Genomic DNA, 27613 nt, shown 5'->3' on the forward strand with positions numbered 1-27613 from the left:
ATAGAAGGGTAGGGAAAAATGAGAAAGCCATACAGAGAAACACCTCACAGATTGGAAAGCCTCTTTCAAAAATAAGGGAAGTCATATTGACCTTTCTTGCTTTTTCTGCCACTGAAATATGACAACACCTTGATAGCAAATTCTAGTCATAATGTATTACATTCACTTCCCCTGAATGTATATAAAATATTATTCAGAAATACGTTAACAAAGGCTAATTTATAAAACCCATTTAGTTTTTGCATGTAGCATTAGAAAACTATCCCACATCTGGCATTCAAAGTTCTGATCTGAGAAAAAAAAAAAAAAAAAATGGAAGCATTCAAAAAATATATTTTCCTTCTGCCCTAGTTCCTCATCTTCATACTAAACGCAGAAAACTTAAAAATAATACGTTAAACAAAGTTATCCATCTTTTTTTAATAAGAAGTTAAAAATACTTCAAGTAATGTAACTCAGCAGGGAAATTTGCGATCAAGAAGAAGGTACTGTCTTTAGTTAGCCTTTGTTCACAATGTTTTGCACAGGCAGCACAAGACTGCATTTTAGGAGAAGACTGCGCTCCCACTTTGCTCCCAGGAAGATCCCAGCTCACCGCAGTCCTGTGCTGGGCACAGTCAGCGGGGTGAAGAGCACCCACTGCGCTTCCCTCGATTGCATTGCTTTTCTTCCCTACCCGAAACTTATCCAGAGTTCTGTTAAGACTGAATGAGTTGTCTTTTTTTACTTACCTGTAACAAGAACGATCTTTCCCAAAGCTATTTGTCAGCTGCATAAAGACAGCTGCGTGCCTCCACGTTTTCCTACACATCCCAGTAATTACCGGGAACAATGCGAGGGAGCACAATAGTGTACAAGAAAGACAAAACTCCCATGCCAGTACCACTGACATTCAAACATATTATAATGCCAACAAAAACATGTTGATTTTATCCTCTAAATTCTAAGAAGTTACCTAAAATTTTCTAACCGCTGCTGGGAGTTTTTGGGGGAGAGGGAAGTGGAGGAGGATGGGAGAGAGTGGGAGGTGATAATACATTTGAAAATCAATGTAGCAGAATATTTTTTTTAAAAAGTAAAAGCTGTAGATTTCCTTTAATTTACAGATTAGTAGAAACAGGTCCCAGAGTACTTCAAACTATTAATGTCCAAGGATCTTTTTAACATTATTTGACTTTGTTGCCTAGTTCTTAGCAGTCCGCAACCCTATGAACTCTGATACCTAAGAGTTTATGGGACAAAAAGGTAATTAAAGAAAAACCCCAAACCTTATTCAGAAATTCTGTTCAGCATGTAAGCTGTATCACCTGTATTCAGAGAGGTTCCTTCTGCAGTCTGTAAACACACACACACACACCTTCTCCCTTTAGCTACAGTACAAGATGTGAAAACTACATGCTAGACAGCCCAGCAGTCTACTCTTTCAAAGGAAAAGAAGTGTTTCCCTTATTTAAAGTTAACCTATAATCATAAGACACAACAGTGGACTCTATTATAATTTAACAGCCTCCTCTTATAATCATTTTTGTTTCCCGGAGAGCATCACATAGGGTTGAGCTATCGTTGCTAAACTATTTGACAGCAAAGTTCTGGAAAGCACCAACAACGTCACCCCTCATGGCCAAGGTAGGACGACATTTTTGAAAATCTGAAGCTGAAATCAACAGGTTTAAGTTCTCATTTTCCAATTAGAAAACACAAAGGAACATACAACAATTAAAACATTATTCAAATGCGCATTTGCACAGCTGAGAGCTCCAAGATTAATTCAAAAAGAAGTTATGATGTTTTGAACAACTGAGAAGAAACACCACCCTTAGAGTTCAAGCAGCCGGTGACTTATGCAGGTGGAATTGAGGATTTTACAAGAAATAAGTCACCATACCCTTCAACAATTTTTTTTTTCTCCCCTAAAATAATAATCCCATCTGACAATGACATAGGAGAGCCTGAGCTTTGGACCGCGGTCTCCAATAAACTGCCCTGGTTTCTGACTCACATAAAATGGACAGATAGCCTACAGGTCGATAAGCTGATGTAGCCACAGGGGGACTGCAATCAAGCATGTTCTGGAGGCCGGCGTTGTCAATATAATCTCTCTCTCAAATTTAGATCAGTTTATTTTATCTCAGCAATTGTAAAATGGTCAATTCTTACTATTCCTGGGGACATGGAGAACATGAAGAAATAGGACACCATCAATGCAGTTGGCTGATGCTGCCACACACAGGCTCCACTTCTAAAAAAGGTTATTTTCACAACACAGGCAAGTTAAAATTATCTATCAATATTACAGTATATTAATAATAAAAAAATAAATTAGGCGTAATATTTGACTAGTGACTGATGGAAAACTATTAAACTCTTCTTATCCCTCTGAAGCAACAAAAAATAAATAACTGAATTGGCTCCTGTTGTAAGAGCCGCCAAGTGTTTCTCCAAGGTGTTGGGGCAAGGACAGAAGCACAGGAAAAGACCACATGTCAGGGCTGACGACATCAACTACACAGTCCTCCAAAAAATCACTCAGGGAGCCCCAAGCCACCCAATTTCTACAATTCCAGTTATTGTTGAGGTGTAAAACTGCCACTCTGCCTGAGAAACAATGTCATTTCACAAGCAGACCCCTTGCATGATGCAATTTTGGCAGAAGTGTAGAGAAACCAAGTTTCTCAAGTGGCATGCTCATGCAGAACCCATTTCAGTAAAGCACTCCAGGTTTTGCTGAATGTTTAATAGCAAAAGCACTCTTACCTAAGTGGGGACAGGATTTATAAAGAGTCAAAATGCATCATATAATTGCAGCTGAGCATTTGCCCATTTAAGACTGCATGCATGTGTGTCGAAGAGCTTGGCTGTGCTGGTTTTTTAGTTTGGGAGGGTTTTTTTGGGGGCACGGGGGGGAGATCTGGGTTCGGGGTTTTTTTGTTTGGTGGGGGGTTCTTTTTGTTTGTTTTTTTGGTTGGTTGGTCTTAAATTTGGGGAACTAGTATTAAAGTTTTTAAAATTACTTTCTTATGGTTACATCATTAGACTGGCTCCATCAAGGACAATAAGGTTCTTCCTGTGACATTTGCAGAGCTAAGATTTCCTTGTATGTGAATAAGGACACATTTGTTCCCCAGAAGGGGGGCTGTAGAATTAATAGTTTTGAAATGCTTCTGCAGCACAGCTGTGTGTCAAACAAAAGATTAGAAGCAAAGGACATAACTAGATCTGGGGAAAAACATAAGGAAAAAACAGTAATATAGCCTTCCAAAGCAGGCGAGTGTCCCATAAAAACTTGACACACACACTCAAAATGTGAAATTTCTTCAGTATACTGCTTATAGACTGTGCAACAAAATAATACCACAGTCCCCATTGATTCTAATGTTAACATGAGACTCCTTCACATCAAGAAAATGAAAGTCCATTACTGCTAAGAGTGTACAACATTCTGGAATGTTCCTCCTCAAAAAGCTCAGAAGTCCTAGTGCTGAAATGCAGTCTCCTCCTCATAACCAACAGCACAACACCCCCCACTTTAAAAAGCACCAGTGAAAAGCTTTGAAATACCTATGCAAGGACTGTAAATTTATGAAATACAAGACAGTCATTTCTCAGTACAAGATTGCTTCACTTCAAAAGTATATGTATGGCCTTAGTTTTCAGCTTACCATATCAAGCGGTCACTTGCTTTACTTTTATGGCAATCCAACTTCCAATCGCAGTTTTTAAACAAAAAAAACCCCCCAAAAAAACCAACCCAAAACAAAAGACACCACACTAAATGAGCCAACAAACAAAACTCCACATCCCAGACCTTCAAAAGGTAATTCTTACACTAGCTATGTGACCAATCCACACTTGCAACCCCTTTTAACCCAGCATTTCCTTCATTGCTAGCAGTGGTAGTAAACTATTTTATTTTTACCAACATTGCATTTGCTGAAATGTTACAACTAATTAGTTTAGATTGAGCTCAGGTATTTTCAGCCACTTTTGTTTCTTCCCTCCAGTTTAGGTTTTGTTAGCAGAGGAGTCCTGTCTTCAGTGGCAGCTGCCCTACTGCAGAAGCACACCTGAAAATTTTCCCACACAAAAACATGCTTAGGAGAGAGGGAAAACCTGAAAAATCTGCCCGGCTAGGAAGGCAGTGAACAAAAACCCAGCCAAGGTAAAGTCAGTTATAAGAAGACTGTACTGAAAGCCTGCTCAGACAGGTGACGAACATTAGCTAACCCTAAGGCAGACATCAGTGGAATGTCTAGTACTGCAGCTCCTGTAAAGCCTTTATCAGAAAAAAGTCCAGAAAGGAAAAGGTTATGTTCAATAAACTATCAATGATTCAAGAATTTAGCAATGTCAGAAAGAAACCAAAGACAAACAACCACCTACGCCGTTTTGAACCGATGCTTAAAACTGAACCATGCAAGCAGTATTTGAAGTTATGGAAACTAAAATGTAGAGAACCTGAAGAGAATTTGCTCCCACAAACTTTTAAATCTGCTAGTGATTTTTCATGTGAAAGATTTGCTCAGTTGATGTTATTTCAAATATCAAACTATATATAATTGTTACACAGATCTCATTATCTTTTACCAAGCCTGGATTTCTCCCCCTACCATATAGGTCTAATGTGTTTCTTCCACAATGATAAATAAGAAAGGATCCATTCCAGCATGCCACCTGAACTGGAATCTTCTCCTATAGACTGAAACAAGTCAGCACTCCCACTAGTTTAATGCCCTGGCCCAATGGGCAGAAAAGCAGTATCTTTTCTTGCCTTCAGGAGGAAGGCTCAGGGTTACATCAGGGATACACAGTTAGTATAGTGCAAACGGGAGGAGGTATGGTTGAGCTTTAAAGATGCAGTGAGAAAGGAAGCGGTTGCTCTCCTCGTTCACAATTTATTTTGCAAAAAGGAACATGGCTGAAAAATGACTGACAGTAATGCTTGAAATTTAATCCCTCACCAAGGGAACAAGCAAAAATTCTATTAATAGGAAGTGACAATTGATGTAACAGACTGTTCTGGAATTGGATGCCCTCCTAAGACACACTGAAAGAAAGGTACTAAATTGATACAGAGGCTTTTACATGACACTGATGTACATTAAAACACGTAATTGCTATGCAACATTACATAATATTGTATAGTAATTATGTCTTAAGTTAATTGTCTTGGGAGAATGACAAGCTAACTAATGACTTATCACAGTTCTCTCTAAGATTTGAGGCTGAACAACCTCTCTCCTTCTCCTGCCCCCAAACTCTGAATCAAAATGGGTTTGGAACCCTCCAGCACATCTTGCTGGCGGGCCAGCTATCTGGTGGTGTCCACTTGGTTGATCTTTTGTAAGCTATAGCAAACAGGCAGTATTTGGTCCTCTAAGGTAACACAGTTGTGAAAAAAATAAAAAAAAAAAGTCTCTTTCCATCAAGGCCTCTTTCATACTAAGCAGATGTGCTTACTGTATTCTGTAATTAATAAAATAACTTGTATTGGATCACTTCATCTGAAGCGCATTCTAAGTCTGAAGCTTTCTTATTTATGAAGATGCAATCTCTGGTTAGCCTGCCTACTGTTTCAGGAGGTTTGAAGCTTTGTTTTCACTTGCAGTTGTTCTCTTTGTTGCATGTGTGGTTAGGTTTTTCTAAATCAGCATGGATGAACAGTTTCGACATATAGAAAGATTTCAAAAAAGCACATCTCTACATTTGAGATTGTTTCAATCGGTTCTTGGGGATCAGTAAAGCACCAAACTCAAAGACAGAACTCAGAATGCATTAAAAAGAACAGAAATGTGAATTCAAATGAAAATTTGTGAAAAAGAATACACCTTTTGGACATACTTTTAGCAATTTCCAGTAGAACACAGCATTTTTGACACTTAAAGTATGTATGTCTGAAAAAAACAGGAAAATAGCATCTCCTTCTTGCAAAGGCCAAAGTTAACCTAAACCAAGCAAAATATATTTCTAATGATTGCTACAAGAAAATCTCAAAATGCAGAGGTTTAGAAAAAGTAAGCAAGCTGACCCAAATTACGGCAAATCGCAGCCCTTTGTTAAAACCAGTAAAAACCCTTCCATTCTTTGTTACATGGGCTATTTGCTGGTGCTTAGACAAATGGAGATGGATCACATAAAGGCCACCTTGCCTAACTGCTGCTGCAGTTTAACACTTTAATACTGCATATAATGTGTGTCAATCCATCCCAAGGGACACACTTCTTTGGAAAGAGGTCACTGCACCAAAAATTATTGTAAGAATACTCCCCCCCTCTTTTAAAGGAAGTTAACTAAATAGCTGTAGTGACCAAACATTCATCATCTTGCTATGCAGTTCTGAGGTGCCAAACTGATACCTGGGCTGCCTAAAATTGCTGACTGTTTTAACACAAGTTTTACAATTAATTTGGAGTATTTCACTATTAGGTCTCATTAGGATGCATTGACTACAGCACTAAAAGTGATAGCTGAGTAAGTGCAAGTGATTATTATCTAATTTACTTTGATGTGCAAACTGAAGACACAATCACAATCAATAGAAGCTGCTGTTGGTACTTTAGGAGGGTCAGTTTTCCGAAGCTGAAAGCAAGCATGACTGGAAGCTGTAAAGAATAAACGTGAGCAAAGATATAAATAAATGGATCCACTGCAAAGGAGGAATGTTTTATTACATTTCCCAACCTACTCTCACAACTTAGCATTTATGAAAGAAGTATTATATGGTTAAAAGAATATTCTGTTTAAAAAGTGAGGTAAAAAGCTCTGGAAGTTTTCTGTGTCCCCTCTCCCCAGTCAGTTGAAAAGGAAAAACTGATAGCAACAAGCTCAAGTCAGGAAATGCAAACTGAAGCTATGAAAAAACTGCAGTTCAGCTCATTAAGAACTATAAAAAGTTATTAAACTGCATCTGGAATAAATTAAATATTAGCAATAGAATACGTACAGAATTAGATAGAACATTAAGTTTCCTGCACATGATGTAGGAAAAAAATGTTTAACACTTATTTCTACACTATGGGATTATTTTACAATGACAACCATTTTCTTCTCTGTCATTAACTAGGGTATGAAAACAATATCAGAAATTAAACACTTTTAATCTTCAAATGCACCCCAAGATAGCAGAACCATCCACAAAGCTTTTACAGTTTTAGTGTCAACTCTGACAAAAATTTAAAGCAACGAAGAAGTTCTGGAGAGTTGCAGCTGTGCCACTAATTTGAAAGCATAAATTGGACGATCCTTGATAACACCACCAAGCAGTCAGATGAACTCTAATCCTAAAGAAAAATAAAGGTAACAGACAAAGGACCCCCCCAAAAAACCCACACAGTATACCAGCAGATTATGGATGTGCAATTAGTACTTATTAAAAGGCTTTTAAGGAAGATGGGCATGAACAAACTATTTTTTTGGTACATTTTTCACTTCATTTGAGCTCCCAATTTAGGTCTACTCATCTACCCAAGCCCACAGCCATGCTGGACAGATGAACAACCAGCCGAAGGACAGGTCCAGCCGCAGGGCTGACTTCAAAGGCAGGCTCAGCAGACACCGTGAGCCGTTCTGGCAGGTCCCGAGACATCTGTTCTTAGGTGCAAAAGTACTCTGTTTCCTTATGAGTCACTTGGAGGGGGGGGGAAGAATAATTATAGATAAAACTGTGAGGGTGATACAGCCCGGTAAAACAGTTAATCACATGCAGGACTGCCCTGCCGCGGGCCCACTTCTGCATGATACTTCTTGCTAAAATATAAGCAGGCTGAATATCTTCAAAAAAAGTGAAGGATCAGTCTTAATTAACCAGTAATTTAGAACTGTACTAAATAACTTCATCTTGATGCTACCCAACAGGCTGCCCCTGCACACCTCAAACCCTCTCCCCCTCTGTATCACCTGCCACTGTTTCAGGGCACAATGCTGCAAGGTTTGGGGTTTTGTTTCTTCAACCGGATGCCTCCGACAGCTTCTAAGCAATGTTTGCTTCTCTCAGCCTCACAACATATCTGATATCCCAATCTCTAATACAACTGCAGCTACACTCTGGCGCCTTGTATCTTGTGCTACAGAACAACTGCAAACAGGAAACCTCAAGACTAGTTTAGTGGTAACGAATTTCTGCACAGCTCTAACAAAGCACAAAAGCCAAGCTTGTTTTTTGTCTTGTAAGTGGCTTAGAAGTCTTTTTAAAAGACACACAAAGAAATAAAGGAGAATACAGATTATAAACACCCAGAAATACATCCTTCCTGCTAAGAAGTCAGTACAGCACTCTACCATTCGACAAAAAAGAAATCTCACTTTATATATGTTTATATAACAACATATAAAAGGATGTTTGTAAAAAAAATTTCCCACCCAGTGTTTTCATGAATGTTCACACGAATCAGTCTGCCCTGATGAAAAAAGCAGGGACTGCTTCAAATGATCTTTTCAAATGTAAGCTCACCATTTAAGGAAAAGAAATAGTTTTAATCACAGAGTCTGCATCTCCTCGGCGAGACCCACCTATGTTTTGTGTGCAGCCCAGAGCCTTAGTGATGACCGTCTCTGATGGCTGCAGGTGATGCTTTCCAGCTCTCCAAGCCCCACTCCAGCAGGAAGGTGTAGCACCAGTGGGGATGCCCTTGAAGGTAGAGACTGCCAAGCACAACGAACACAGCAAGGGCAATCCCCCAGCTCACATCTTTCCTCCTTTCTTGTAAGCCAAAGTCACCTCACAGTCACAATTGCCCATTATTCAGACAAATACAGCTTCGTAATTTTGAGGTATACGGTCTCAGAAAAAGTTGAAGTTGCAAGAAGAGAACACAATGCTGTCACAACAGTAAGACTCTGGACAATATTATTAGGTAAGAATAAAATTGCTAACATTTATATGAGAAACTAGCAGATACTTTAGCCTGCTACATCTCTAGTGGTAGAAAAGAGAAAGCCATCCAGGCTATTACAAGGTAGGCTGCTGCAGCACTAAAAGAACACAAAACCGAGTTCTGGCCTTCTATTAATTCATGCAATACCACCCTAATTTTATACGATATACACCGTTCCATGTTATGACCTTCATAGAAGCTAACCTTCCCAATTCCCGATTTTTTTAATTTCATTAGTAGTACTGCTATGCCACAAAATTTCCTTGTCTGGGGCAGTTCAAGATACAAATGCTTAACCAATGGGACAGTTTTTAAAACACATAATACGAAGTACTATCTTTCCTGTTTATGTCATAAGCACTCTGCTGTTTCGGGAAGCTAAGTTTTTTTAAATCTTTTGATGTCTAACTTAAAAAGAAGAGGATATTTCTATACCCTTTTTGGAACAGCATGCCTGATATAAAGTAGGCAGTGTTCATTTTTAGCTTCTGACAGATAATTTAAATTGAAAATTCTATTTCAAAGGACAAAAAGCTGGTATTCTACAGCAAAAAGCTGGTATTATAGCAACATATGTTACAGTTTTGCAATACTAGTTAGGAGCCTTATAACTTACCTATGCTTAAAAGATAGGTAATGATAGTAATAGAAATTACAGAGAAAACACTCTAATAGGTCTTTAGCTAAGCTGAAGCTGAGTATGGTCACCAACACAGTTATAATAAAAACCTGGCTCAAGTCTTTCCATAAACATGGGATGACTATTAAGAAATTGGCTAAGGACAACCTTAAGGGATTAAAAAACCCAAACAAACATATTTCAGCTTGTTTGGGGGTGGGGGCGTTTTTGAGAAATTTGAAAATGATTTCATTAAAATGAAATTTTATTTCATTTGGAAAGCAAGACAAAGATTAAGAGACAGTACCGGCAACCTTATAGAGACCAGGCAAAAAACGAGAGAGAGTGTTTTTGTAGTTAGATAATTTTACTAGTGCTTCATCCAACCCAGATGGTATTTTTGGAAGACGGTATTTCCCCATACCTTGAAGACTATAAAAAATTGCATCTTTTCATGCCCTTTTATTATATATTTATCAGAAAACACAAGGAGCATGAATTATTAAGTCATCATCGCTGGTTTTAGTCTGTTGAAAAAGAGGGAAAAAAAAAAAGTCTTGAATATAAAGCAACTCTGACCGCAGACAGCCAGCTAACATCCCTTCCTATCAACCCCTTCCTTCCTCCAGCCTTTAGCCCCCCCATGCTCGTACCATCTGCCCTCAACCTCCCTTTCCTGCATCTGTTGCTGCAAGCTCCACCAGCAGGCAGGGCTCAGGCAGGTGCCGGCAGCAGCTGCAGGTTCTTCTGCCTCCATCAGCAGCCTACGCAGATGCAACCACTGCGGCTGACCCAATCTGCGGTGAATTCTTCCACTATTAGGGCAAAAAGCTGCTGCTTGCTTTGTTTTGAAGGCACTGCCATCAGGAGCGATGGTTTTCCACATTCTGGAGAGCAATGGTAAAAGCCAGACTGTGCAGAGAGGACATTTTCAGACCCTTCGGCTGCAAACAGCACGAGACAAACAGGGAGGAGGCAGCTTTTTTGGCCTATGTTTCTCAGCTGCTGAGTAAACAAAAAAAAAACAGAACCCCAAACGTTGCCTCACATTTAGATAAATATAGCGAGAGGGTCAGAAAAGAGTGTCGGCTCACCTTTTCTTGTTTTCTTTTAGAAGCAGTTTCAGAAAAGTCACGCTGCTAATAAACAGCTCAACCGCACTAAAGGAAACTTTTGGGAAAAGAGACCTCATCTCGCCTCTAAAACAGCAGCAGTGATTAACGGCCACACCTCCTCCGCGTTGGTTTACAGGTATTTCTACTAAGTCAGAGACACAGATAAGCTTAATGTTTGTTGGTGTTGCTCTGGACTGTTATACCTCCACTCCTCCCAGCAGACAACATTTAAGCTTACCTATACATTTGGAAATACATGAAAATAGAAAAAACCAAACAAGACAGAAGAGAGAGGAAAGTCTAGGAAGAATACAACGTACGTTAGGTGTCTACGCAAGACAAAATGATTTCTAATTTTACACCTACCAACCCCTCCACAGTCCCTTACAAAAAGGGGGTAAGGAGGGAGCCAAGCACACAAGATCATAGAAAAAAAAATCCAGACACTCTACTGAGAGGACATTTAGGTAATATTATCTATATGATAGACTGGTGAAACATGCTCTGCGGAAGAACAAATTAAGTGTACCGCTGTTTGTGCATTTTCATCCTCACTGTCAATAAATCTTCCTTCTCACCTTGAAATTAAAACAGCCAGCCACTCAAGATAGGGTGAACACCATGAAATTTTATAAAGATGACATCCTTGAATTTCTTTCAAGATAAAAAAAAAAAAAAAAAAAAAAGGGCATTTGAATGATTTGCTTCCATTGCTGCTTCTTTTCCCCTAGCTCAAACACTCAATGGACTGCAGGAATTACACTTCACTAGACATGTTAGTACATTTATGTATTGTATAAACAAAGAACAGTCCTCAGACATAAGAAGTTTAACCTTGATCTCGCACAGAAGGACAAAGCTCAGAATCACTGTGGATTGCTACGTTTTACTGCTAATCCCTTGAAACACTGCTACCTACTTTTCAAGGGATTTCACTTTAAACTGTCTATAAAACGCTGAAAATAAAATTGAACTGCTGACCTTCTGTTCCCCAATAGAAAAATCATATATTCGCTTTTTAACTAGAAAGAGGAAGAGATGTTTGTTCAGTTCAAAACCGCATTTATTCCCAACCAAAGCTGTTTAAGGAAAAAGAGTACATTGTCCATTTCTAGACAATGTTCACTTTATAGTCTTAAGCAATTTATCAATTGCTTTACAAAAAACCCCATTCAATCTACCTCACGACAGTAGGAAAATGTGAAAAATACGTATATTAAAACAATTTTTAACTTTCTAGCTCACAGAGCCCTAAGTAACTTACAGGCCCTGTTCAGACTGTTGCCGTGAGCTTTCCAGTTTACTGTCATTTCAAATACTGAATAAATTCTTGAACTTCTGGATTTCTTTTATCATTTTTTTTATCACCTGGACCAGAACTTTTGTCCAATATAAAAAGGTGCATGTAGCAGCACAAAGAAAGTATTAAGATGCTTCTCAATTTAACTCTCAGGCACACACAGTTCCACAGATTTTTACCTGAATTTGGAGTTACTGAACATCTATTTGTCATTTCTAGGAGACTTTCTCACAGAAAAAGCTACTTTCTAGAAGCAGAGTCTTTGAATAGTACAGGTAAAAATAATCACCGGATGCAAGATAGCATTCTTGATTCTGTGCTTATGTATATAGCCAAAGAGGCAGCTTAAAAGATACAGTGTTAGATTTCATTAAGAAACAGCTAGTACTCTTAAATTTATTCCTGTATAAATCTGTAGATCTTCCTGAAGAAGACTGGACCACAAGATAGTTACTCGGAAAGCTATCCTTTTAATTTCCTGATAGGACACGTGCTAAGAGAAAGCACAATTTAAATAAAGAGACACTCTTGGACCTCGTATGAGACATGAGTAAATGCTGCAGCTTCACAAGTCTCTTGTCAGCCAGACTGACTGCTGTGCTAATGCTGTACAACTGGGAAAGTATCAGCCCAGGCCAGAAAGGGCCGTGCCCCCAGTCTCCCCCTAAAGTTATCTGTTCTCCTTCCATCTGACAGCTCTTCAGAGTCAAGACAGGAATCCTCTCTTACTGCTCCCAAAACACAAGTGCAGGGAAAACTCTATCCCTCATGCTTTTCCAAATAAAACAGGTTTCAAAACGACCTGTCCTGTAGCTCTTAAAAATGCTTTAAATCTAAAGTCAAGACTGCATTTTTGGTCTGGAATGTTGGCAGCATTCATATATTTCAATCAAATTATTTCTTACGTATCTTCCTCCCGTTCAGATGAGGTCCTCTTCTAAAAAATAGTACTTGTGAGTGCTCTGCCACACAACTACAGCAGCCAGCCATTGTTAAATGCTCAGTCGAAGGGGAGGGACGCAAAACCAAGCGAGAAACACCATTCACTGAAGGGGGAAATGGATGAAAGGGGATTTACTGAAACCCTTTTGCCAGCTGTGCTCCAGAGAATGCAGGCTGCTGTAAGCATGTTAGGAAGATGCTCCTTATTCTGAACTCTCACCTTGCTGTTCTGGTGTCAGCTACTCTAAGACTGCTTACACAGACAACCTAAAAAGTTGTTCCACTACTATTACCCCAACATGATTTTCCACTGCTGCTCAAAAAGGTAAGCTTCTGAAAGTAAACTTTTACCAGATAAAGACTAGGAATATCTGACTTTTTCCATAGAAACAGTTACCAAAAACCAAGAATAAGCAATTAGAAGAGTCTACATTTCCATGAGCAAAATATACATTCAATAGAGACCAACATCGCCTAGCGATGCCGGACTCTCATCCTCCTTTATTCTTACTCTCAGCTCCAGTGCCTGAACAAAACGGAATCTTTCCAAACTCCTCTAAATCTCCTCCTACTGTTTTATCTTCTGCCAGAAACTTCTTCACAGCTCACTTTTCTGAATAAAATCTCCCTGCAATAAACAAATCGGTTCAAAATTAAACATTTGGCTTTGGCTGCTATATCACATTCCCTTTCATACAGAAATGTTATGTACTCTTACACTGATGAAGATGTTCTATCCTCACACGCACATGGACACATTTTCTTCCTTACTCCCACCAGATAACAATAAAACGCATCAACAAATGTGAAAGGGAATTAATAGTAGCCAAATAATTTCCAAACATGGAGAGAGACTGTGGGGATTAATATCTGTGCTAGAACAAACACTAAATAAAGGAAAAACAGGTTCAAAACCACAGGTCTGAAATTTGGAAGTTTAGCCACAGAGTTCTCGTTCCTTCTAGATTAATACAAATTTAAAAATTTATATTACAACAGAAGAGAAGCCAATAGTGTTACCAAATCTGCATCAAGCCTCAATGAAAAAGGCTTTTTAAAGAAAATTCATACACAAATATTGGGAGCTGTGGAGCAGTATATGAAAGGAGCGGCAAGTTACAATCCCTTGACTCATCAAAAATAGAAGCAAGTATATAAAAATTCACAGATTACCTCAAGGTGGGGAAGAGAATAGGGAGAAAGGGGAAGACACATGCATCCCCTCTCCCCCTGGACCTCAGGGAGAACTTACAGAAGAGATCCCTTTTCCTTTCCTACATCACAGAACCTCTGAATGCTTCAAGTGGCTAATACCAAGCTTTTTTTATTTTATTTGTTCCTGTTCTTCTAGTTGAAAATTAAGTTCTGAGGAACAGGTCTGGGACTGAAGTGTTACTTGATGCCTTGTTCCTGCTCCTCTAGTGCGTAGTTAAAAAACTCAACCCTGAAATCAAGCTTTAGTTCCATAAAGGTAAGCAGGACTGTGTCATTGCATCAGATGCTGCCCTCACAGTTTTTGTTTCTCTTTATTTTTAAGGATTCTGCAGAATTAGTCAGGGTACTGACTCAGGATGAAGAGATGCCCAGTCACCACTTACAGGCCAGAACCCTCAGTCTGACCAGTGACCTGCTTAGTGCCGTCATTTTCCTCCGCTCCTCCTAAAGCGCGGCCAGCGAGCAAGTCACAACCACCTACTGATGTCTCTGCTGCAACACCTTCTTTGGTGAAGAGTACACAGCAGCAGCCGCTCCTCACACCACTGGACATAAGCCCAGCGCACATATGGGACACCCCCGTTTTGGCCACACGATGATGTGTTGTTACCAGTTTCACGGGAGAAGGCTTACAGCTCACAGGTCAAGACTTCCTGAAGTTTCGGTAACTTACTGTATTCAGAAAGTATGTTATAGCAGCCACGCATCCAATGAGTGCCTGAAGCGCAAGTCAGCAGTTGAGAATGCAAGTTTCCATTATCCCTCTGACAGTAAATTCAATTCTCTAAGGAGCACAACTGTCAAAACCTTGCTTAGGAGCTACTTTCAAAACCAGTTTTATAAACATATATACACACACACACACACACACAGGAGGTTTGTAGTTCTAGTCAAAACACTTAAGTAAACCCAAGGATGTCACGCCCTTTTCTTTTGAGATAAATACTTTAGCTCACCAGGCACCCTGATCTTCATCATCATAAACCAGCACTCTCTCTAGCAATAATGGAACAGACCTTTCCAGATCTTACACAAATCCAGGGCTGGCAGCAAATGCCATTCAGTAATCTTCAGGGAGAACTAAGAAAGGAAAACTAATACTCTGACTGTTTAATCTTGAAAAACAAATTCAGACATCAAATATGAAGAGAGGTCTAACCCTCGTTCAACAGCATTTTTGGGGCTGGTATGTGATAACTTGAGAACTAATGGTATGAGACAACCCAGCTTATCAGAGAATGTGCCGAGTGACAGACAAAGAGCTACTGATTTTGGTGCAAGACGGAGAACTCAAAATCAGCCTCTTGGGAAAATCCAGATCCCCCAACTGCCTGCTGCTTCAGGGAAAGGATCTCTCTGACATCACCCACCGCAGCCAGCTTGCATGAGAAGCAGATATTTAACTTGCATATAGGAACACGTCTGTTCAGATGTATTTCACATTAAAAAAAAAAAATATCAGGCTACGGGTAAATTGTAAAGGTTAGTAGGAAGAGGTGGAACAAGTGGTCGCAAGGAAAAGACATGCTAAAAAGAAACACAAGTACTCAAACTAGTGAGAAAAAAGAACAGTGTGAGTAGCAATGACAGTAGCAGGGGACCTGCTGGAAGGATTATGCATACAGCTGCTGAATTAAAAAGCAGGAGTAGGATCATTTAAAAGAAAGGGGTTGGCGGGGGGAGAGTGATGGAGCAGGTAGAAAATAAGCTGCACAGAGGCTCTATTATGGGGAACAACTAAAAGCAGCTGACACAGACAACAGCCTCCAAAATAAGGAGGGATAAGATGAGAGCTGCAGGGGAACCCTGAAACAAAAGGGTGTGAAAAGAGAGCACAAAGGAAAGCAGGGGTTAAAGCCAGGAGACTGCAAGGAGGCTGTGATGTCTTAAAGTGAGACTCTCAAAGTCAGGGAAAGAAAAATAGACTGTAAAACATTTGTATCTGTACACATGGTATTCTATGCTTTGTGTTACTACTGGCTTAAAAAAATAAACAACAGGACAAGCTCATTTTCTCAGTCCTCTCTGCTTAGTACAATTCGAGCTTTGTTACTACAGTGCAAACAGTAATTGTAATCCAAGATTAATTAACCGAATTATTAGAAACAGAATTCCACAGCAAATATACCACACTAAACATTTTCTGTTTTGTGAAATTCACCAATTTCAGCATTTATCCAGAATGCCCGTGGGTAACACGCGCAAACCATTCGCCAGATACGAAACGAGATGAACTGCATGTACAGTCTCTTCCCATTCATTAAAAGGCAGTATTTCAGCAAGCCGAACTGTTTTTTAATACCATAATACATTTGATGTAACACATACCATTTGAATATGATGTTGTATAGAATACGTTAACAGAACTACTGAAAATACACACATTTATGGCTTTGGCTGTATTTCTACTACACACCAATTCCAACATGAACAATGAAGCGTTTAAAGTCCCCTCAAAGCCTCCACACCAGAAGAACTGCCTTCCAGCCGTTATCAAATGGAGGAACAAGCCTTCAAGGGATTTTTTAAGTGACCTACACCAATGCTGGCTGTGTACCTGCTTCTGCAAAGCACCAGCTCAAGCAGCCAGCCCCAAAGAGCTACGGAACAGGGACGGCACCCCTCAGAAACCCGAGGAGGCATTTGCAACCAGGAGATGACAACAGCTCCTTTATGGGGCCGTTAGATCTTGGAGTAACTCGGTGACTGTGGCCTCAGCCACTAATCTGCTTCCTCCTTCGGGAGGGTTTGGGATCACCGACCTGGCCCCGCACCGATACAGCCCTATCGCACTGCACAGCGCTGGCGCAAGGACTGTTCCCCGTCCCCGCGTCCCAAAAGCCTCAAGCTGACTTTCCCCGACGTACGCCTCCACGTACAACGCTCACCTAAGGCATGAACGCGTTCAGCATCTCGGGATAACCTCCCTGTGATGTAGCTTAACTACGTGAGCTACCCTGAAGAGTTTCTCAAGATCATATTCTTGGCCACATCAGTTGTCCCTCAGAAGTGCAGTGCATATTCAAATCTAACTGAAACTGGTGTAATGCAGGGATATGTTTATTTAGAAGCCACAGAAATACGGGCTCAGTAACCAGTTCTGCCAGTGGCATTCCTCTGAACACTCATCAAGACACCAAGGCTGGTCGCTGAGTATTCTGTACTCAGTTCACAAACATACTGGGGCACAAGCTTAACCTTAGCCTACTCATATATATCTATTTTATACACATAGCTTAACTAATAGCTATATTCATGAGCAACATGCTAGATGCTTTTCAGCAGGCAAAGCTTTTTTTGGCTCAGAAAAACTGACATGCTGGATGAGAAGACAGCCGAAGTCCACACTAGCTATCAAACCACAAAACTACTTCCACCAGGAAAAATGTGGTCATTGTTTTATTTTTACTGAACTGCATTTTCACGTATTGATGAAAGCTGTACAGTGTCCTCTCATGAGGACTCCATAGGGATTGCAGTTAAAGTATACTGCAAAGGCCATTTGTGGGCCACAGCAGGTACCATTGATACCCACAAACCTGAGCTGCACCTGAAGCTATGAAAGCTGGAAAAAAATTATAGACAAGTGATTCTTAATAATCTAGTTTTATATTATTAGTAAATAAGAGCATGCCTGTATTTTCATGTGAAGAACTACAATTACTACAAAGAGAAATAGAAAAAATGTAAAAAATCCAAAAGAGAAAGTACTAAAATTATGTCATTCAGGGAAGATCAATTTATTGGGGGGGTAGGGTGGGGTGTATACCTCTGGTTATGGGGGCGTAGGATTGGGATGAAAGTGTTCTTCCCTACTGTCCACAATTACAGGTTAGAAAGTATTCTGCCATAGCATAATGGGCAGTATTCTACAAATTCATTTATTATACTAAATGTCTGTAAATATATTTAAGTAATGCTAAAGTTGCATTCGAAGGCTTAAAAGCAACACTTTAGGCACCTGGGATAATTGATGTAATTACAGGAAACATTTTTTTCTTAAGGGAAAGGAATCCAGACATCCACTCAGTACATTCAGTACATACCTTTCATTCTCTTAATTATTGTCAGAATCAAAATGTCCCATAACTATCTCATACAAAACACTAAGAACAGGGATTGTTTTCCTTGGGTTTAAACTCCTCAAAAATCAACAACTACAAACATGCTGATCCATAGAAAAATACCAAGAACTATTTTGGTACAGCATCGCAGACAGTTCCATCAAATTGAAATGTCTGTGGTGCTTTTTCCTTTAAATGAGGAAGATCAGTCTTTCAGAAGCTGCGAGCAGGTCCCCAGTCTCACAACACAAGGAGTGCCTTGGCCTCACAGTTGTTCCGAGTACCTTTACAGACCAGGCTTTCCACCAAATGTTGTGGTACTGCAGCCATTGACATCTGATCGCATTTTGGCAGATCTGCTGAGTACTAGGACACTGATAACTTTGCTTGTACCTGTTGCTCCTGATATGTACAGAGGTATCCGTGAAGAACCAAACAGTACATTCCATAAAGGTGTATGAAGTCTCAAAAAATTATACTATTAAAGAACACTTCCCAGAAGATTTTATCTAAAATACAAAAAAGAACTGCTCAAGGCACATATTAATATTGCAATTACTTTTTAAAATATTCTATTATGAAAATACAAGATGAAATTTATTTTTTGATTCAAAGACCGTAAGTGAATGAGGAACAAGTTCAAAAATACAGAATACCACTACATACAACATGATGTTCTAAAATAGGTTAAATGCTTTCTGGATAGTTTCGGATTTGCAACAGCTGAATGATTGCAATAAATTGCCAGAACATTAGGCTTCATCTGTAACTTCATACTAATTTAATTGCAGAAATGACAGATCTTTTCTTTTTTAAAAAAAGGTGCTTTCCATATAGTTCTCTTTAGAGAGAGAAGGAGAGAGAGAGAGACAAAAACAAACAACTGAAAAAAGCCAGCTTGCCCAGCTAGATAAAAGATGAGCTGGCAGATCTTGACAACCACATACTAATTACACTGTAGTTCTGATTCAACAAAATCCTATAATGACACATTATCATCTGCAGTTCAGTGAAGTTTAAGAATATTTTGAGTGTAATTTGTGAATATTTACTCTGTTGTCAATTGCATTTCATTTTCAAAGGGCAAATGGTTTACTATGTTCTGGTTCAACAAAGCATTTCAAGTGTAGGCTTTACTGAGCCTACACCTATGCATTAATTTCCTTTCAGGAAAGGCATTAGAATGCTCCCTGTTTTGCAGAATCACATCTTCACCAAGTTGAACATAGTCCATCAGAAACATGCACACAAAGGATGGAAAAAGACATAAAATATTAATACAGAAGTTAGATTTAATTTTGTTACTGAAATTAAGTATTGTCTCATTAGACATAGCAAGTATTCTGGGTACCCATACTTTAAAAGAAGGGGGAAAAAAAAAAAAAAAAAAAAAAAAGACAGACTCCTACACCCCCTGTCAACTGAGATGTTCAAAGAGTTCTTCCTCTCCTCCCTTCAGTGAGCTATTATCTATTTATTGCCTTTTTGGGAAGCATAGAAAACCTTCACCTGCTGTAAACACCTTCACTTTGGGCATATTTGGCTCCCCTCCCCCCTTCCTGTTTTAAAGAGTAGAAGAAAAAATTACTCAATAAGCCAAATATCACAGAAATAAGTTCAACAAATAAAGATGACTCTAAAACTATAACTTAGATTCCAAACACCTATTTCTTTGAACAAATAAGTGGGTTTTTTAAAAAATTATTTTCACTGAACATTTAACTGAAAACTATTATAAAAGATGACAAGAAAGAGATTCCAAAGATAAAACTCTAAAGACTTTTATATTACACATTTGAACTAAATACAAAATTTGGGCCATAGTCAGTAAAATACAAGCTTAATTTTGAGTAGAAATTTTAGTAGAAAAAATAGAATAATTTTACTATGATTAAGTCTACAGTCTGATGAATCATTGGCTATACTCTGATCTGTTGGAAAGGCCAGGGTTATAAATTCATCCATTACACTTAAAGACATATATCAGATAATTTGAAAATGTAGCGCAAGAGCCAATTGTAGCATCTCAGAGTTTCTATCCTAGTACTTCAGAATTTCCTTGTCAGTTTGAAGGAAACTGAATAATTTGCAAAAACTTATGTAGATGTTATACTTAAGACTGGGTTGCATTTTTAATTCTAACTGGTTCACCTGCACTTTATTAAACAAATTAAGTCTAATTTCAACATCTGATAACACTTCATTGAACAAGTATTTAACAGAACTCACAACAAATATCAAGGCACACAAGGACTTCATACATTGCTTTCCATTTAAAGGCTCCAAAATGTCAATAATGAGCCTTCATAACTTCTTTCTGAAGAAGGTAACATTACTTTTATTTTATAAACAGAGAATTGGAGTAAGAAATAATAAATCCACCTGGTGAAGTAACAAATGAAACTATGATTCCCAGTTTTCTGTTCTGGTCTGCAGCCACTACAATGCTGAAAGTTCTTTCAGTGTTATGCCTTTTTGCTTTTATTTTTTGGTACAGTTGTAATGAGGTTTCCTTTTATTAAAAGCTTCTGTTAATAAATCTCTGCTAAGCCACCGAGATAACTACAGTTACTAGAAACAGACAACAGGGTACATGAATTAACAGAAAAAAGATAGCCAGACTCTACCACAAAATTAATCCTATGGAAAACATCAGCTTCATTAGGTTACTTCAGGTCTTCAGAGCCAGCCCAGGAAGATAGTCTATATATACTGAATGCAGTTCTGTTCTACTCCCACAGAAAACCCAAACCTCCTTTCCTCTCAATGCCTTATAAGCTATTACTTAGTTTTTAGATTTCAATCAAAGAATAATATTAAGCCTGCTCCACCACAGGCTATGGATGGCTGCTACTCCTCCATACCTCCCACACCACCACATCCTGCCTACAGCACCTTCAAGGGAAAACGTCCCAAGTCAAAGCAGTAGGTAAAGGGAGACAGGAGCCAAAAAGCAGTGGTAGCAATATCTGGTGCTTAATTAATAGTCTGAGCATATCCTTTTTTCTTGTCTTTTTCTGCAAGTAAGAGCTAAAACTGATTTGTCTCAGATCACTGAAGGAAAAAGACTTGCTATTTAATCATCCATCCAGCAGTTAAAAAAAAAAAAAAAAAATCACAAGTACTACACTGCACAGAAGCAAAAACCAAGCAATACATCCAGTTCACTCATTATCTTTAGTTACGAAAATAACCACTGAACTTGAACCACTCACCTTTGGCACACTGTTAAAAGGATCCAGGCAGTGAAAGGCAGGACTCTCCAACAAAGTTATGTACACCACTACCTGAAACAACAAACAACACTTATTTTAGTTTCAGCACTAAACTTAGAAGACCTTCAGCTAGGTAATTTAGTTTTCATACTACCAAGATCTCCTCAGAGATGCTGAAGGGCAGGCAGAATGGCTCCAACTTGAGCCACCTGTTCAGCATAAATAGAATCCATCTTCACACTTAAGTTTTCTCCATGTGAATACACAGACAATCAAAACCATCTAGGAAAGAAAGTAACTACAAACCCAGCCATCACAGTACAGAGATAAACCAGTCAAAAAACAGAATTAAAAATTCAGCTCAGTTTTAGAAAGATTATGTTTTAAAAAGCACCATTATTTACTGTTTTCTTCACTTTTACATCAGTCAGTTTAACCTGCCCATACTTCCTAAGAAAAGAGAAATGCTGTTGCACATGGAAACCTGAGGTACATCAGCAAAAGCATAGCCAGCAGTTTTGGGGACATGACTATTTCCACCCAGGAGGCAGTCACACGCAGTTGGATGTGCAATCCAGCTGGATTACTATAGTGTCTAATAGCGATACTGACCCAACAAGAAAGCTCTGACAGAGGCGGTGAAACTGGGCATAGGGCTGGAGAACTCCGTTAAGGGAAATTCTGGCTGGATGTAAAGAAGCCATGAGGGTGGCTAAGTACAGCCACATGCCCCCTGAGAAGTGATGGACCTTCCTCCCAGGAGAGTCTCAAATTCTCCTGGACATGGCCCCAGCCTTAGCCCTGCCCGGAGCTGGACGGCACAAGCCTCCAGCAGTCCCTCCCAGCATCCATTCTTCTGTTGAGTATTCCTAGCTGCAAAAGTAACCTTTCAGAAGGGACTTCAAAGTCTTTAAACATTTGTTTCTGTTTTTTAATGACGCTTTTAACTCCATAGGATGTCTGACAAATTCAGGCAGCGTAAACCCATTAAGATCCAATTCAAAGGGAAGGAAAAAATTCTGAGCGTCTTCCTGCGCTGCAGCCCCTAGCTCGTAAGGACGATATATTACAACTCCTACTCAACCTGAGGCCCATGCACAAACGCTTCTGTTCAAACTCTTCTCTGAACAGATTCCAACCAGTTGCCACTCTACAAAAGCATCCTATGAAGAAATTCAATTAAAAAGAGCAATTCATCCAATGATCCCATGCATCATAATGAAGGGGGGGGAGGGGAGAAAGTATATTGACAAAGGTATTATAAATACCTTACACAGATGTTTAAAAGCGAGATTTAGACTTCCACCCATTAATAAGTGGAGTAACAGAACTACTAGAACCACAGTTTGACAAACATTTAAGCATAAACATATTGTTAGGGGATAAAGCACGAGCGAATCCCTGCCCCTCAGCTCCCCAGCTGCTCAACCCTTGCTCCCCAGCAGCTGCAAGGGAAGCCAGAGCATTGCTAGCCCTCCTGAAAAACACACAAGGAAAAAAAAGAAATAAGCAGAGGAAGGCAAATCATGAGGCAGTGTTATTCAACCAGAAGAGCCTCCTGATCCAGTTCATCACCTGAACGAAGATATGCCTGTGAAAGCAGAGGACAGCCGGGACTGGAAGGTGACCTACCCTTTCTCCTCTGCCAGGCTGCGGGCTGGAACGCCTGCTGCCCCACCGCCCGACCTGGGTTTCAGCTTTCTGCAGACACGGACCATGGGCAACCACACTTTGCTATATCAATTTTCCTACCCAGTTACAGACCTTAACTGTGTTCTCGCTGAAAACTGCTCTGTATTTGAAATTATAGGACAGATATCAAGTAAATGGGAAAGATACTTTAACAAATGAAGCAACATTAAAACCCAGAAGCAGGGCAGATCTATTTTCCTTCTGGGTGAGTATTTTGTAGTACATGTTTTTCTCCTGTCAATAATGCAAGAACATTTTTAATAATAAGGGGAAAAAATGAGAAAATAAAAGTCACTCCATTTTTTGTTACACGATCTCCGGAACAGTACTATCTTCCCCCTTCCTACCTCACAAATCATCTACTGCCCATTACCACCCACCACTGAAGTACTGTACCAAGCTTCTGATTTTGTATGGGGTTTTTTTTTGTTTTGTTCCTTAAAGAAAAACCCAACACCTCTCTCAATTACTGCTTCCACCTTCAGAAATGCACGTTTGCAGATAGAACTTGGGTTTGAAAGTGAGCTGAAAAACAGTACTGTTAATCGTCAATACCTGAAAAACTAACCTCGTATGTATTAGTCAACTGCAGACGAAATTGGGGAAAATACGAGTCCAAATTCCATCTAAACACGAGTCATGTGTTTATCTCAAAATAACAATGCTAAGTTCCTTCTGTACAGCAAGAATGGTTTTTACTTTCGCAGCTCAATTAACATACATTAAAAGTAGCTCAGAACATTAATGGTGATAGCGCAGAGTCAAAGGAAGAAGACGCACAAGAAAACCTCATTCCTATCAACACTTTGATTGAAATGAAACTCTGTTAATCTAACACGCTAACGAGCGCAAGATGCAAGACTGGTCTCTGTCCTCTCTGGGCTCAATTCCATTGCATTATGACCTCCTTTTCTATTTTTCTCCTAGTAAAAATCTTCACTTTGCTATGGAAGAGCCAGAGGAAGTTTTTTTTTGCTAAGAGTCACACCGAGAGTGACTTCCCCAGCAGAGTAACCAATTTGAATCACACCCCGCCACGGCCCAAAGCTTTGCCTGCAAAACGTCGTGACTTGCAGAGTGACTCAAACTCAGGATGGAAACCTGGACCACAAATAATTCGCTTGTACTTTAAATATGTTCCCTGAAACAATCTTTCAGTTACAGAAGTTCAAGATCTTTCTTCTCAAAGGGCAGTAAATGGAAACAGTGGTTAGGGTTTGGGACTATCGCTCCCAGTCAAAGGGTTTGCACTGTAGGTGGGTTTTTCTGGTTCTGCTGCTGTGTCCTACCAGCCAGGACTCTAGACAGCTGTATTTGATAGCAAAGCCAGGCCAGGGAATGAACAGTTAAACTTTGAGAGCATAAAATGCTCTCCATCAGCCTTCAAAAGCCTTGAGGCACACATGGCAAACACTTAACGTCCACCCAAAAGACAAACTGGCATAACATTAGAAAACTTGGGAAATGAAGTCAACAACTTTTTTGAAAGGCTGTAAGGCAAACGGAGGCACAGAGCTGGGCAGTCGTGTCCCATGGTATCACCAGCGCCCATCACTTCAGTACCATCTAGTGTGATGTCCATTTGTCATTATCTCAATCTTAATAACAATACTACCGCAGTAACGTCAGCCCTGCTGCATCCAAAATGCCATGGTTCCTTACCACTCACGACTGCCTTCAGATCCTACGCTTACCGTGAGCCCAGAGCAGAGGAACAGAAGACGACAAGGAACAGGAATGGCAGAGTATAGGAATTGCATGTTTGTAATCCCATGTTCATCCAAGGCAGAAAGACAAATTTGTCTACATCTGAACAGCAACCTCAGTCGCTCTCGTTTGTTTTCTCCATCAAGGCCTTCCGAACACAAGGACTATACACATCCCACAGTGAAAAGCACTTTTGAATAGTCAGAAAAAAAAGGTTGAACTTAATGCTTGCCAACAAGCACCAGAAGATAAATATCAGTAACATCTAATATAACAAGCACTTTATCTTTAACTGTATAATCTTTAAAGATTACAACCTTAAGAATAAATTAGCGGTCTTGTAATGATTACAAGTAACATCCAAAGTTATTAACCACCTTTCCTTTCATTAATAGCTCTAATGTGCCCCATTTTCTTTATCCCCATGGCTAAAATCCAGATTCAGCCTTACAATGACTATTTCAATGACAATTCTCTCAGGCTCTCTTCCCAACACCCAACCACCTCCTATTTAAATTCCGACATGAAATAGCTAAAATAATCTCTTTGATACTTAATATGCTAATACACAAGAATGACCTGACCATAAACCTGTATTGCACAGAGTGGGAATTTCAACTCCAATGGTAAGGCATTCAAGTGACTTCGATAACTATGATAAAATTCAACAATTGACATATTACTGGTGACCTTCTGGATAACAAGTGAAAAGCATCACATTAATACAAATTCTCCTCTGGAGAAGATCATGCTGGCAATCTGCCAGTTCATTACACCATCTAGCTCCGCTCCCAACATTAAATATTGCCTTCCTTTGTAATTGCCTGAAATACACTGGAGCAATTGCAGGTAACCACTTTGGGCTATTAAAGTATTCCATTAAGACTTCTCCATTAGGCAGATATTTCAAATGAAGTTACATCAAAATAGGCTATGTTCAAAATATTTTAACTATGCAGACAATTGGGCAAGCACAATCCAGTTCCACGGAGCAGCAGACAGATCAGCCTAAGCACTCAAAAGCTCAATGCCTGAATTTGCTTAAAGGAAAAAGAAATCCACCAAGTTTATTCAAGACTCTAGTATATGCTTAGTATTTTAACCTCCTAGTCATATATATCCTCATCAAACTCACTTAATATTACCTTCTCCTAAAGCTAAGAAAATGGTAATGTTAAAATACGCAAGTATTCTTTAACTTGGGTAAGTCAAGGCATCCATTGAATACTACATTTTAAAAACTAATGAAACACTGGCAGGAAACAGAAAACAAAACTGGATTCGCATTGTACTTAAGGTTTCAAAAAGGCAGCAAACTGCAATGTTGCATTATAATGGGTATAACATTCTGAAAACAAACAAAAAAATTAAAATCCTTTCATGCTATATACTCTACACAACTATGCTTTTCCTCTCTTAAGATTGCGGTTCCTTAACTGCAAGGAAGCAAGTGCAATGGGGCACAAGAACAGGTTCACTGCCTTGCATGCAGAAAAGACTGCCAGATTCTTAAAACACTGGAAAAGATTTAAGCCTGTATGCCAGCTGTGAAAATGAGCCTAGCTCCTGAAGCAAAGACGAACTTCTGTGTTTAAATAGGCTTTTTTTAAGCGGTCCAGGTCTGGAGCCATCACCAGAGGCTGTAAGTGTTAGCCTACAAAATTCAGGTCTCTTCTGAACAGTGCACGGGCAGGAGGTTGTGTATCTTCTCTGTGCTCCTACCCGGCATGCGAGAGCTGTAGTACACCTCCTGACCACGCTGTCTGTATCAAAGAGGGAGGGATTAGACATGTATCATTGCTCACTCAAACAACTTTTTTTTTTTTTTTTTTTTTAAACAAACATATACTTGGAGGGAGAGGTAGGGAGAACACAGCTAGAGAAAGTGTGCAATGGCTCACACTTTAACCACATGCAATTAAAGAGGCTATGCTGACCTATATTCCCATTTAACTCCTGCAGTCAAATGCATATCCCCTGGAGACCCTGGTGTATACACGATATGTTTATCAAAAAACAAGAACATTTTTTATGTCTACTTGCACAACCACCAACTCCCATCTACTCATGAAACACAAGTAGTTGATTGTCTAAATCATATCAACATTTAAAATAAATACTGTATTTCAGAAACCAACTTCCATTGTCAGCTTCCTCTGTAGTTGCAATCCAAATACATGCATGACTAGCATCTTTTTAAACTGCAAATAATGAGGAGAGTTACATCTGTTAGTGACTGCATCTGCTAAGAATTCTACTATATATATTGTACAGATTTACATTACTTTCTTAAGAGGAATCACATGCTGCTTACATTCTCTCAGCTAGAAGTTTCCCCCAAAAGTCTGAGCTATTAAAAAACCTAATACTGATACCAAATTACTACCTAAACTCACTGTAATATGCAAATTTTTTAATTCTTGGCTTAAGCAGGATTTTCCATCTTGATACCTACTGATACTGACGTAATTCAAATTAGATTATGCTGAGCTGCAAACACTTCCAGGGCAGTCCCTGAATGAGAAAAAGAAAAAACCCACAAAGCAGAGCAGAGAAATCATGAATGGGAAGCCAGGAAGCCTCCCCCCAGCAAGGGGGACAAACTCTTTGAGAGGACATGTAATATTGCAGTCTCAAAAATAAACAAAAAACCCACACACCTGTTTTTCAGACTGATAATCAAGCATCAAAATAAATGCAAGCTGTGTCCAGTCACTCTCCGAAAGCTGAAGGAGGCTCACAACAAAGGTACTGTGCCACCAAAATAGCCCCGGGTTTTTTAAGCATTCGAATTCAAGAGCCATCTGTGAAAGGTGAAGTAGTTCAAACTCCATTTTATCTCAATTCCCCTATTTTTTCTTTTCTATTTACAAT

At 39.4% G+C, this 27613-nt stretch overlaps 1 protein-coding gene across 1 annotated transcript in view; it reads right to left on the reverse strand.

The window, feature by feature from the left end:
- Positions 1-27613, reverse strand: part of NCK2 (NCK adaptor protein 2) — an 88726-nt gene that overhangs the window by 33573 nt on the left and 27540 nt on the right. The window contains exon 2 of the mRNA XM_029999108.2: positions 21341-21412. The gene's annotated coding sequence lies outside the window, so the exon portion shown is untranslated. The remainder of the gene's footprint in view (positions 1-21340; positions 21413-27613) is intronic.

The sequence above is a fragment of the Aquila chrysaetos genome, chromosome 23 (genome assembly GCF_900496995.4).
Source record: "Aquila chrysaetos chrysaetos chromosome 23, bAquChr1.4, whole genome shotgun sequence".
Classification (NCBI taxonomy): Eukaryota; Metazoa; Chordata; class Aves; order Accipitriformes; family Accipitridae; genus Aquila; species Aquila chrysaetos.